The sequence below is a fragment of the Cupressus sempervirens genome, chromosome 8 (genome assembly GCF_028749045.1).
Source record: "Cupressus sempervirens isolate cs-2001-9-10 chromosome 8, ASM2874904v1, whole genome shotgun sequence".
NCBI lineage: Eukaryota > Viridiplantae > Streptophyta > Pinopsida > Cupressales > Cupressaceae > Cupressus > Cupressus sempervirens.
The window spans coordinates 46,567,195-46,582,488 of NC_143125.1; the positions used below are offsets into that span (position 1 = coordinate 46,567,195).

At 31.7% G+C, this 15,294-nt stretch overlaps 1 pseudogene; it reads right to left on the reverse strand.

The window, feature by feature from the left end:
- Positions 1-6,087: 6,087 nt before the first annotated feature.
- LOC149541534 (sesquiterpene synthase Cad-like) lies at positions 6,088-9,775 on the reverse strand (annotated as a pseudogene).
- Between the last annotated feature and the right edge of the window lie 5,519 nt (positions 9,776-15,294).

Below are 15,294 nucleotides of genomic sequence, written 5' to 3' on the forward strand. Positions count from 1 at the left end.
ACCAATGCTCAGTCTTACCCAGGTGGGCCTGGGTAATATGCCCTCGATATCTGCAAATGTAGGGCTCCATGGGCTCTTGAGAATCCTCAAAAATTGGCCTACATACAGGGAGATGCTCCCAGGCCCAGATCTGTAGGACATACACACCCGCTGCCATGGTCTTCTTCTCATGGAAGATTAACTCATGTATCTCATGAAAAAGATGGGCCAACATGCACTGACCCCACCCAAAGATCTCAGGTGCCTCAACCATCCTACGGAGCATGACACCCCATCCACACTCCAATCCATGTTGTCCCCTATCAGGACATAGGAAGTAGCTCAAGAAAATACCTAGAACAGATGCTAACCTATGTGTAGGTCCATAGGTATGCATCAACTCATCCCAGCTAATGGCTCTGCCTCTCAGTAGCTCTCTCCCGAATACAATGGAAAGTTCCTCTATCCCTAATCTAGGCACTGTATCGTACATGACCTGGGCGCCATGAAATGGGATCCTCAATATCCTCCATATATCCTCTGAGGTGATCATCATCTCACCCATAGGCAAATGAAAGGTGTTCATCTCCGAATGGAAACACTCTACCAATGCAGTGAGAAGGCCGTGATTCACCATCATGGCTGGAATCCGACATAGTGAAGACAAACCCAATCGGGCAATGTGTGCTCGATTTGCGTCATCCAAACTCTGCAATAACTCTCCATACAGTGGATAATGAGATCTGAATGATATGTCTCCAAAGACCTCTTGCACGCACAACAAAAAAATGACAATTAAATGATCAGTATCAAGTCAAATCAAAGCATCAAAATGAAATAAAGTGCGATTTCTAAATGCGAAAACACAAAACTATCGTAGAATTTCAAGCAAAATTCATAAAATCTCGTGCGAAGATGTTCAGTTCACGTGAAACTAATTTTTCTTTGTGCGAAGAATCTCTCCTTTGTGCGAAAAAGGATATTCTCGCGCAAAGATGGATCTTCCCATGCAAGAAAAGAGGTTCTCGCGGGATACACAAATTGGCTCGTGCGAAGAATCTACACCTTCACGTGAAACCAAAATCGCCCCGTGCGATGATATTTCGGCCGCGCACGAAGAAACAATGTGACCTATTTCTTCGTGCAAAGAAAGAATATCTTCACGCGAGAAGAGATCGATCTCGCGAGAAGAAAGAATTGAACATCCTAAAACATGCTAAAAACGTGCATAAATGAACTCGAAATGCGTAAAAATGAAAGTACAATGATGGGAAATTGATGACTCACTGGTGGTCCGTAGTCTGCTGGCTGGCTATGTCATCTGGAGTGCTCAAAACTATGATATCTCATGTTCACTGCCATGTCTCTATTAGAGCTCAAAATCACTACAAGACAAAATGCAAATATGAATTGAAAATGACCCTTCGAGCCCTTATATAGGTGTTGACCAAATTTTTCAAAGTACTCAGATTTGCGCAAAAATTGCACCCCTGGCTAATTGGACCATTCTAGATCCATTTTCGAGATCAAATTCAAAATCTGACACAACTAAGGGCCTTAAAAATGTATTTTAAAATTTTGGAGACTGATGTGATCGAACGCTTGTGCAGCCCAAATCTTTCTGATACTTTATGATCCTTGGAATCCTTTCAACTTTACATTCTCCATATTTTCAAAATTCATTTTGAAAATAGTCAAACTTAAGTCAACTCTGGTTGAATCTGGTCAACTTTTGGTCAAACTTGGTTTTTGCGACTTTGCAATCATTTCAAATCAACCCTGAATTTTCTTTAGATCGTTCTGATCTCTTCTACCTTCTATTGAATCTCAAATTTCTTCTATATCTCTTGATGTACTGCTTCAATCATATTTTTGGTGTGTCATCTTTCGATTTTGCTCCCGAGAGGGCAGGATGATTACATCATTAAATACTTATTGCTCGGGGCATCTAGTTCCCATCTTATGTCCTAGTCACTTGGGGGTTTTTGTTCCCTTCTATCTGGCATCTTTGCCATCTATCTTATCTTTTCATCAATTGATCAACCTTATAACAACTCTTCTCAGAGTTTGATAGACAGGTATTGGGACAATCTAAACCCCTTCTCCTGAGGATCAAGCCTCATTCTAAGGATGATTCTATGACTCATGATTGAACCTTGTTATCTTTCTTTTATCAATTTTGGGTATCTAGGTGTTCTATCTGGATCCTTGAAGATTACGCTCCATTCTGGAGATAGTCTTCTAAATGCTTTCAATATCAGGTATCTAGGTGTTCTATCTGGATCCTTGAAGATTATGCTCTATTCTGGAAATAATCTTCTAAATGCTATTATTCTCGGGTATCTAGGCGTTCTATCTGGATCCTTGAAGATTATGCTTTATTGTAGAGATAATCTTCTAAATGCTATCGATTTCAGGTATCTAGACATTCTATTTGGATCCTTAAAGATTACGCTTCGTTCTGGAGGTAGTTTTTAAAATGTTATCACTATTAGGTATCTAAGTGTTCTACTCGGATCCCTTAGGATTAAGCTATGTTCTAGAGATGGTCCTTAAAAAGCTTATCAATTGGTCTCTATATCATCACCTTCAGAACCAATCTCATCTTTACATCATGCTTTCTGATTTTCTTTGAATTGAACATGCTACTTGCACATTCATTCAAAGAGGGGCAAAATGTAATACCCCAAAATTGGCTCATTGCCATCTCAACCAATTCTGGTCTATTTCTGATCAATCTTAAAGTGCTATTCTAATAGGCAATTCTCATTCTGCTATTCGCTACTTGACTTAATTGTCAGATGCAGAAAACCTAAATCTACATTCATCATGCTTATTATTTAATTCCTATAGTATTTACTCATATTAGTCACATTAAACCTATTGATTAATATTTAATTTAATTATTAAGTATTTATACTTTAATTAAATTAAATTATATCCTAAGGCTAATGTACTATGGAATTAAATTTATTTAATTTAATAAATATGCCTATCTTAATTAATTAAATGTAATTATTTAATTAAATGGGAAGCCATTCCTAATTAATTAAATGAAGTTATTTAATTAAACAAAAGTATCTCTAATTAATTAAAGATTATTTAATTAAATAGAAAAAGTAATTATGAGAGCATATCTCATTTTATTAAATTAAATATCTCAACAAAATCTCTCTTCAGTTCAAAAAAGGGGAATTTCCAGTTCACTATTGATAAAAAATGAGTTAAATCAGTTAACTCCTTTTTCTACTCAAATTAAAATAGTTAACTCCTTATTTTACTCAAATTAAGTCTGTTAACTCCCTTTAATTTGGGAATCTCCCTTTATGACTAAACCTCATCTTCAATCCTGACCGTTGATCTGAATCGATCTCAACCGTTGATGGATTCTAGGAGAGTCTATTTAAGAGACCCTCATCTCCTCATTTTGGAGGAGGAATTTGGAGAATTTGCATCGAATCGCTGCTGAAATTCATGCTCATGTTTTCTTACATTTCTTATATACATTCTCATTCTTAGTTTAATCACATTTTAGTTTAATCATGCATATGCTTACTCTAGTTTGCTTTATTTGTTCCTAGATTACATTGCATATTTCATTTTAGATTAATTTGCATTCTCGTTCTTAGCTTAATTTCATTGTCAAATCCTTCGTTCTTAAAGGGTCTGGTTGCCTGCACCTTGATTCTGAGGATATTAACAGGCAAAATCCCTTTAGATAGAAGGCAACAGGTCACTTTGCAGGGCAAATTTCGGATGAACAATCCAATGTTCATTTCGAGATGAATCTGCATGCAATGACCGTGTTGAAGTGTGTGTATTAGCATAGGCCGCATTTTCACATATACTATACACACACACACATATGTGCATGTGTGTGTGTGTGTGTGCGTGCAAGTGCGCACTTGTGTAATTAATATTATTGCCACCAATTCATATCGGGCATGTAAATTGTCTCCAATCATTAACTTGGTATTGCATTATTATTAAAGGATAATCAAGTAGTTATGCCCACCTAGGATCATGACCCTACTGGCCTATGGCCATGTAGAGTCATGCCCCTATGGGGACATTACTCTTCGTTGGATATATATTATCATTGCATCAGTGGGGACTAATCACATATCAATCACAAGTCATATATTTAGTCCCAATGATCTTTCTCTCTTGTATATTATTGAAGAATAGATTATCAATCCTCATTCAAGTAGAAGATAATCTAAGCATAGACTACTATTATGAAGTTGAAGATTTGTAATCCATAATCTGAGATCAAGTAAGCTATCTGGTTTATCACAATCTGAAAATATAGTTTATTTCTATCAGAGATCCTTTTGCATTAACAATTTTGACAAAGCCTCTTCTTAGATAAAAAATTGAATTTCAGAATTTGAGTCCAATACCCTTTGATGTAATTTCTCCAAGTAAAGATTAAATGGGGGTGTTAGAATTTATAATCTTTCCTTGGTTGTATTTATTTAATTGGGATAAACCAAGGTATCCCTCATGTATTTTTTTCCTTTAGTACACATGTGAGGACATGCCATATACTTGTCCTCTTGTCTATGTGTAAGGACAACTGACTTTTTGATGCAAGAGCATCCTGGGTTGCACTTCTATCTTGCATGTTTTTAGTTTTTATCTTGCTATTGAAACTAGGTTCTGTTGAAACTGCATTTTTTGGTTTATGGGTGCATGTTGTGGAGCATGTAACTAATTTTCCTTAATGAATGAAGACCTAAACAATTCAAGGATTCAAGAGGGCCTAGATTAATATCTATGTTCTAGCATGTAATTTCTATCTCCTTATAGTTTTGGATATATGGCAATTCTCCCAGAATATCAATTTCTAGCACTTCTCCACGACAATTTCCTGTACCTTACTTTCAGAGTGGATGCACACTATTTCTTAAGGAATTAGACTTTGCACACAAAAGGGTTTGTAGAGGACCTAGATATCTTCCTATAGTTTAAAGCACAAGTTCTAACTCGATCAGATCTAGGAGATATCACGATTTTTCTCAAACATCAATTTTAGGATAGTTAATTGCTGATGTAGGCCGACTTGTGTATTTAATTTAATATTTTTTGAGAGCCAACTTGTAGCTTCTCCATGTTCTAGAATGATCTGTAATCCATTTTGGCTAGTATAAATAGAATGTTTAGACTTATATCTAGGGAGTTAAGAGTTGAGTTGGAAATAAAAAGAGGTAGTTTTGAAGAGGATTGCAAAGTAGAACTAGAAAGTACGACTTTGCTGATGATCTTTGTGTATGAATGTATTTTGTATCTAGTTGTAACCTAGAAGGCCTTATAGATGGGCATGTTTGTTGAGTATTTGAAGAATCAATGAAAGTATTTTACTCTTCCTCCTCCTTTGGTTGTTGTTCTTTTTGTTTGCTTCTATTGTGTTAAATTTTGCAGGGTGGTTCAGAGAGCTGGGTGTGCCTTTGGCGCTAGTTTTACCTATCCTTCCTTGCATCACTTTTTGTAACTTCTTTTATAAGAAAATTAGCTTATCCCCCTTAAGAAGATCTTGACACTTTGCACACGCTTATTAGGAATGTGGCATTCATAGAAATGGGAGTTATATGTGCAAGTCTTTTCTCATCTCTATAAAAGAGATGCCTCTCTCTCATTCTTCCACTACTCTTCATATCTTCTTTATGTTATTGTAATGAGCTGATTTGCTCCACCCTCTTTCTTTCTCCTCTCTTTTTCCTAAGGCTTTTTCTAATATTCTTATATTACACAAGGGGTTTTCTTTTCTTTTGTCTTTCAAAATCTTGTGTCTTCATTCTTATTGATCCATTGGGACACTCATTTGGTTTATGGTAAATTCTTCACATAAAAATCTCTTGGATTGTTTTATTAGTTTTCATTTTTCTCAATTTCTTACATAGTAAAATTCAATTTTATAATAAATATTGTCTAATCTATAAATATTCAATAGATATTTATTTTGATATATACTAAATTTATATACAAATGATTGTCACATTCCTTTAAAGTTGCAATTGTTATCTTCAAAATACATTTCATTTGGTTTACATGACACATGCTTAGCAATAACATTAAATAAATGTGTTATTGTATTGTATCATTTTTCTAGAAAAGGATAGGTTCAACTAGAATCTTCATTATGTCATTTTTAACACCCTTACTAGAATTTAAAATTCCATCTACATCCCTCCAGATAAAATTTTCTAACCTATACATATCAAAATACAATCTCTTGCAAATAGTTGGTATGTCATACTCATAGAACAAAAGTCCTCTCACTAGTTCTTCAAAATTCATCTCAGTAAGCATGTTGATATGTTGTAAATCTTGCTCCCATGTAGTTCTAGGGTTATCTTTGATGTAGCACTCTATCCATGAATCTTTCTCTCCATGTAATCTCTCATCCCTATAAAACATTAAAATAAAAAGTTGTTTCATATATTTATTCAATGCATATTTCACAAATCATTAATTAATGACATTTATAGAAAGGTAGATATGTACTTGAAAATCTTTGGATTCATCAAGTAATCAACATCCCTTTGCTACGTAACCTTCAAATTTATCCATTCTTTCAATAACATCATCAAGGAAAAGGGTATTGATCAAAAGCATGGGAAAGAATGAGAGCACTGGAACAGTTGTAGATATTAAAGAACTCTTTAAATATTCTTCCAAACGTGGTTGATAGTCATTAGAAATCCATTCCACATCTTGAAGTTGCACCAAAATAAGACTCTTCCACTTTAAATTTAATGATAAATATAACATTAGATTATAGTAAGAGTTCATGTTAAACAACAATAAAACATATCTAATTTTAAAAATATGTTTAATGTTAAATGTAAGTCCATTGCAATAAAGTAACTTACATAATCATGCATCCACTCATGTACACATGGTCCATGTATCTTCTCTACCTCGGTAGCTATATCCATGTATGTTTTATGGACAAATTGGAAACTAGTTTTCATGTAGTCTGGAAGGTGATCCATTGACATATCCCACCCAAATTGTAAAAAAAAAATTAAAATAGCATGCACATGTAAATATTATAAACATATACAAGAAAAGTTCATCATAACAACATGTTATATAGTGCAATAACTTACTCGATCAATATTTTTGCAAAAGGTGTGACTTCATCAATAGTTCCATAAGTGTCAAAAATATCATCAATAAGAGTAATGAGTGAACCCACTTTAGCAAAGCAAAGTGTAGTTGCAAAATATTCTAAGTTCTCAAATAATCTACATGCACAACTAAAATAATACTCCATGTGTTGTTGCTTGAAGAAACTTAATTTCTTCACGTTTGTCTCATCCCACCGTCTAATTACTTGTATCCACAAAAGAAAATACTCCATCCTATTAATACTTTAAATGACACATGAAAATCTAATATCAAATTTATTTAAAAAACAATAATATTGAGGATAAAGTTCTACTTAGTTGCATTACTTAGATAAAATTATGAGCTCACTTTGGTGTTGAGCTTGCAATACATTAAAATCTAGTATTGTGAGTTCCAAGATCTTCTTCCTCCTCTCGCTTGGCATTCTAGGGAAAAATATTATGAAGCTAGCTAGCTTTGGTCCCATTAGTTGGACAAAATTACATTCCTATGTGAATCAAAAATAAAATAAAACTTCTCTTAAGCATAATGTTGTCGAATGCATTATTGGTAAAGGTTGGTATTATTTGATCTCTAGACTTACTCATTATCTTCCTTCATGGATACTAAAGTATTATCTTCTTGTCTAAATATTTTGATAAAGTTCCATGCTTCCCATCTTGGAACTCTACACTTCCATGGATATGGCATAACATATTCAACCTATATGAATAAATAGAATTGAGATTGCATTGAGTCTAAAAATAACTTATCGATATAAATTAATAAGACTATATAGAGCACACACTTAAAAGTTGAAACAACAAAGGAAACCTCATCCAAATACTAGTTATTTGTGCATGTCGTAAGAATAGTTAATATTATGATAGGAGATTAACAATAACCTAGGTTGTTGATTCCTAAAGGTTGTTTCAACAAGTGTTATAAATGAAAAAATATCATTAATAATCACATTAGAATATTAACCTTTCCATGATCAGAGGTCAAACATAAATGAAAGTGTTTGTTAATTAATTGAGAGATCCATACAAAATCCAAATTTTTTAAGTGTAAGGTAGATTGAATATTAGCATTTATTTCACATCAAATTCTATTTTTTAATTAAATCAGGTAATGTATAATTTAAAATCTAATTTATGTACATGAAAATATAATTATTATTTAAATACATAATTAATTTTTTACTCTTTTATAAAAGGTACATGGAAAATCAAATTGTAAACCATCTTAATACTAATGCATTAAAAATTACTTTAAAAATGATATCTAATTTATTTATTTCTAAAATAGAAACACACACATACATCATTGAGATCTATTCTCTAGATTTTCACAACAATTTAGAAAAAGCTATTAAAGTAGTTTATAAAATTATTGGAATAATTACCAATAGAATTTTTTTTTGTTAATTAACTCTTGATTTACTTGAATAGTTTTTTTAAGGTATGTAAAACCCAACATTATGGCCTATTTCAATATTTTCTCGTAAGGGAAAGAAATTTCAGAAGCTTTATATAAAGTCAATTGGCTTCTCAATTTAGCATTATGTTCTTTACAGTACTCAAGGTAAATAAATTGTCCTTCTTCATCATGAAAATTTTGAAAAACACCTATTCAATAAAAATATTATAAATATAGGTGAAGACATAAAAAATCTTCTATTAAGATAAAATCTTATAATTGTTTAAAACCATAAAAAAATCATCTATTAAATACAATCCTATAATTATTTATCAATATAATAAAGAAAAGAAATACCTGAAGACACATGATATCATTTAAGATGAAGAACTCTAAATCCCAAAGCAATAGAATAAAGATCGATCTCAATATTTTTTTCTCCTCCCCAAGAAATACCTTTTTCATTATTCCAATATCTACAATAAGAAAGAAAATTAACCATTGTCATATAAAAGAGTAAACATTAACATATTGTTCAAATAACACAAAATGAAAACAATACATTTGATCGTATTTACAGTTTCACATCAATGTGTTGAACTACACTCTTGATCCGGTATCAAAATATAAAAAAAGTCATCAACATGATACAATATATTGATGACAAAACAAAAACAAAATATAATATAATAAAAAACTAATATTTTTAAATGATTCCAACTTCAACGTAAACCTACTGGTAGGTATAATCTAGAATTGCTTTTATTTCCCTTTGAAAATGGTGATTGATTCCCAGCCTCTGCAGAATATCAACAATGAAGAATCTTTCAACAAGGTCATAAGTAGGCGGATTCATATTATTTTCTCCATCCCCAACCAGACCATCAAATATATCCATCTTAATTTCCTCAATTAAGGTGTTAACTCTCTCACAATATGATTAAGGTGCTTGATATTTGCAAAAACATGAACTTGATCAAAACATTCATTGGAAAAATATCCAAAGTTTCTATCAAAAACATGATCTACTGATTTCATAACCATAAAGAAGGAATAAAAGAAATCAGAATACTTGGTTTTAGTCATTAAAAAAAAAGTATGACTGACTCACCCCGTATGGCGATGAAAGGGACTGCAGCAATTCATACTCCCAAACGTTTGGATGAAATTGTGCTACTCTTTGACTGATTTGTTGCTCTGATTTCTTCTCGTGATTACCATTGATGCATGAATTTTGAAGGAGACCAACTTCAGCCATTAGAGAACACACACACACACACACACACACACACACACACACACATATATATCACTAGTCACACTAAAAGACTTGACTCAAAGAAAGTTATGGAAAGGAAACTATACAAATTGCATGCAAAAATATACAGATTGCATGCAAAAAATAAAAGATACTTAGATGGTTTTTCAGTGCTATGAACAAAATTCAGAAAGCATTTTTCTTGCTAATGTATAGAAGATGTAGTTGTAGCGTAAATCAGACACCTTTAGCAACAAAAAATGGCTCCAACAAAAAAGAAATGACCCCAACAACTAAACGACATCATGAAAAAATTGAATCAACTACCTAAGTCAATAAATGGCATGTTGGAACTTGCAATATTGATTGAAAACACAAAATATGCAGGTTGGTTGTCAAGTTTGAGATTGAAACTCCAATTTTGTAACTTGTATGACGTTTTTTGATCTTGGTGAAATGAAAGCCATATCTGACTTTCTCAAGTCTCCTAGATGCATTGGAACAACCAAAAATGTTTCCAGTATAACCAAAAATGTTGCAATCACCTAGATTTCATAAAACACATGTGTGAATCCCAGAGATAAAAAATGTCTTTGTCAAGCTTTTTTTATTCTGAAGATCATCCAAAGATGCGAGAGAAGAGCATACTATGTTTTTCATAAACTTACAATAAGATTTATTAGCGCCCCCTCTTGTCCCCCACCCTTTCAAATAAGAAAACTAAAATCTACTCTTGCACATAGAAAAGCTTTGATACCATGTTAGAATTTGAAAAGATTAATAACTTAGAAAATTAGTGCAAAGAATAGATATCTAAACTATAAATGCAAATGATACAAAATCAAAATAGCAACACAAAGTTAATCTCCAAGAGAGTGATGCAATTGCTAGAAGCAAAATAGCATTAAGAGGATGCAAAAGTAAGAGATACAAATACAAGCTAGGTAGCATGCTTATATAGGCTAAAAAGAGGAAAGAAGTGGCAATACCGACCAATGAGGAGAAACTATCTATTAGACTAAAGATAGAAAAGTATCTTTCCAAGATAGCAAATGAATGCTCACATGTATAAAGGTGACACCTCACAACCATTCACCTAATAAGACATGTTTTATTAACCTAAGCAAGATTATTAAAAGTGTAGGAAAAACTTAGCAATATAGAGAAAACTAAATAACCTACTAGAAAATTAAAAACAACACTAACAGGGATGGAACCGATGTTAACCAAGCTCACTTGATTACCAAATTTTTTTTAAAAGAAGTCTTTTTTTCTGAGTTAGTATTGACCGCACTGGGTTGGCTAACGAAGGACTTTCTTGATTCAACATATTTAGTTTGATGAATTTATTTGTTAAGTCTAGCCAACTTAAGGATGAATATTGAATATTTGTAAGTGTATTCAAGCTAACTTGACAAGGGAAAAGATATAACTATAAGTCAAAGTTGTGGGATTGAAAGAGAAAAGGTAATGCCTCGCCAAGGGATCCAAAGAATTTTACTAAGTTTGCCAAACAATTTTTTTGAAAACATGAAAGATAAAACCATTCATAACATTTGCGAAAGCAATAGCAACAATTAAAATGAAAATAAATAGAACATATATACATAACAAGCTACATTCTTTAAAGATTCCTTAACGTTGTATCACATCTAAATTAACTATTGATCTAACATCTCATCCTTATGAAATAACAATGATACATCCAATGTACTTAAACAATATACAAGTGTCCTTTTATAATTATATTTTAGTTTAGCTCAATCATTCACTGTACATATCACACGATATGAAAAGCTTAAAAGAATAAACATTCAAGTAAATAAAGTACATCATCATCATCTAATATTAATCCATGATGCAATAACATAAATGAAACCACATATCATACATGATACATCATCACAAAAGACATAAACATCCATCACAAAATATAACCATATATCACAAACATAAATAACTAAGTGCACGGTTCCTCCCAACTGTAAATAGCATCATTAGACTATCATGGATCCTAGTCATCCCTTCGTGCGTAACATTCCAAAGTACCGAAGAGATCATCGATATTAACATAGTAGAAATGTCACTCTTAAAACATCCTACTAACATGCAAAGTAAAGCATAATAAATCATCAACTATCATATGCAAAGTGAAGCAAATCATTAATATAAGAAACATACCAGTAAATACATCCATCATAAGGTATATTATCTATCATAACGCTCCAAGAACATAATGAAGAATAAATACCAACCAAGGATACTCTAGCCACGGTGTCTAGGACGGATCTCAAATGATAAGAGTGAAAATACACAACCACTTGACCGCGTGGAACCTAAATGGTCCGCTCCCACCGTGCTGAGGAGATAATCTCAAGTCCCAAACAGGATATCAATTCACGAAGCACAAATCTCTATAAGTCCAAGAATCCTAAAAGTATACTAACTCAAAGGTTCCATCACACAAAACTGACATCTAATTCCCAGAGGCACACAAAGACATGTAGGAAACCTACTCTGCAAGCGAGAAAGTGTCATCGCATTTATCATGTACAAGTTACCCTGGTAGCTAGCTAAACTCCACGGGTCCATACCGATCTCATGCGGACACTAGTATCCTCTCATACTGACAAGGCATACTACGGAATGTACGGTCACAACCATGCGTTCTCACTACTCCCATCCTAGCTTGTACAAGCACTCAAGGTATGGGCGAGAACATCAAAACAATTATCTTTTTAGGTTCATTTAATCCCCATTTAGTGTGTAAATATTATCACTTATTAACCAAACTTACAATGAGTTACCCTGGTAGCCAATTAAGGCCCCGACCCCCATTACAAGCCACTTCTCGACACTATAAGTAGATTACCTACCTTGAGCTCATGGAATCATAAATCTCAAAATCATAAAAGATAATCCATAATAAAATCATCAAATATGCATGAAAGCATCAAATATCCATAATAAGAATTATCAAATCTACATGAGCATCTGAAAAAGCATCCATAGAAAATCATGACCACAACAGTTCTCTATTGGAAACTGAAGGCATCACTGATAATCATAAGTATCAATTGGTTCTCAATAACCAAAATATATCTCGAGATAAATGGTTCTCAACAAGCAACCAAGAATATTTCAAAATCATATTGATCGAAGACTCCAAAATGGTTGAGTCAAACATGTCACAACATGACATCATCAAAAAATAAATACATATTTCAGTCTCATCATGGCGACTAAAAAATAATCCAAGGATAACTGATCGATGACTCAAAAATGATTAGCTCAAGTGTCTCATACACGTATCTCTCAGTTTCACACATGAAGACTGATGAACAATAACAATCAGTAAATAAAAATATTTCATAAAGCATACGATCACATTACCATGGTTGGGCTTATAAAGATCAAGACAAAATAAAATCAACATGTCATCATATCTCATAAGCCCCAAGCCTCTGGTAACATCCTAAAACTGCTCAACACTAGTCAACCCAAAACCCAAAAGAAGAAGCATATAGAATACACGATGCAAACACATGTTTTGGTTTACTAAATTCACATAGTTGAATAATGTGTAGGGGTTTTCAATTTTTTGTTTGCAAGTATACTTTCAAGTGTATAAATTTATCATTTGACCTACAAGTCAACCCATTTGTTCCCCGATAGCATTATTCTAAAAATAACTTAAGGATAAATATTCACTAAACTGATCATCATTGACCTTAATTAAATTGTCTTTTATATTTAACCATGATACAAATTCTAATTGATTAACCTTTCAATTTTTTTAAGATCATTATTCGTTATATTATAAGAGGACCAATTATCATTCTTCGAATAAGAGATTATAACTTTATTAAAATGATCAATTGCATCAATCAATTAACATAGGTCCATATTCTAATAGTCCTCAATTAAATATTACTAAGTCTTCACTATTAAATATCTAAGGTCATCATTCAAGTTATAAGAATAAGACCTATCAACTTGATATCAATATTTTTACAATCTTATTAAAAGAATTATATCAATTAAATCTCCATTACTTAACTTAATTGTTAATTAAATTTAATTAACTCTCATTAATTGATTTAATTAATAATTATATAACCATAGCAATATTCCAATTAATATCAGTTGACTAATAACCAATTAGAATTCTATAAGATAAAAGTCAACTATAATTCAATACTCAAAAGATCATATTAATAATTCAATAATAATTATTGAAAATCTTAAATGACCATATTCGTCATCTTTCAAAGAATACCAACATTCTCTTAACAAATTCGTATTATCATTAATCTTTTCAAATAAGACTCGCACAACTTAATTATTAATATCATAGTTATAATATCAACTCAATGAATATCAATTGATTAAAAATCAATTATAATCCAACTCCAAAATTTATTATCTTTTACCAAACTTCAATCAATAAATAATCTCCACTAGATTAACTCTAATCAAATTTGTTGATATCTATTTAAACTATTATTTATTAATAGTTTGTTAGTCTTTACAAACATTAATAAATAATAAACTCTTCAAACTATACATACTTGATCTATAGAATCCTTCCATAAACTCATTAGTTAATATTTGGCTAACTCTTAACTCCATTAAAGTATTCAAACGTATTAACCAATAACATAATAATTCAGTCTTAATCCAATATCATTCAAAGTTTCTAAATAATATAAATTATCATCTTACAATTATTTAATCAATATTAAAATCAACCATTAAACTCCATTTTCTAATTGTTCTAATAATATTTTGTCTATATAAACGTTGTTTGAAAGAGATCCCTATCACAAACCAATAAGACTCATTGTAGATTTTAACATAAATAATCTCCAAATTCTTAACATTATCATCTTCATTAAACAACTCTAAAATTGTTTAATATATATTAAATAGTATCCAATATACATTATAAAAAAGTCCACTATATAAACTATATTAAAATCTCTTTTCTTTTAATTTTCTCTCATCTATTTACTTAGATTGACTAGTAATTAATTACACTTCTTCTACTATTAATTAATCTTAATTAAATTTGATTTAATTAGATTAGATAATAAACCATATAAAACTAATGCATATTAATAAGATTCTAATAAGGGAAGATTTCAATAATATTTTTAATTCATTCTATGCTTTGATATATTATTTTTGTGAAGTTTAAGGATAAAGAACTCTTGGTTATGAGAAATGGAGAAATATCTGTCCTTGAATAAAATAGTCCCAGTATGACGGTCATATCTCCCTAATGAACTGTTGGATCGGGCTAAAATTTAAATATGTTGGAGAGGGCCAAGTGGCGTCGATTCTGACTGGAGCGATCGAATAAATTTGATCCCGATAAAAAGTTATGAATAACTGAGTTTGGGTCTATCCAAGGGGCAGCGACAGGTCAATTTGTGATGAATTAAGAATTTTCTATTAAAATAATTGTTCTCTAAATTTAACCATAAAATGGTTTGTTCATATGCATCTAAAAATAT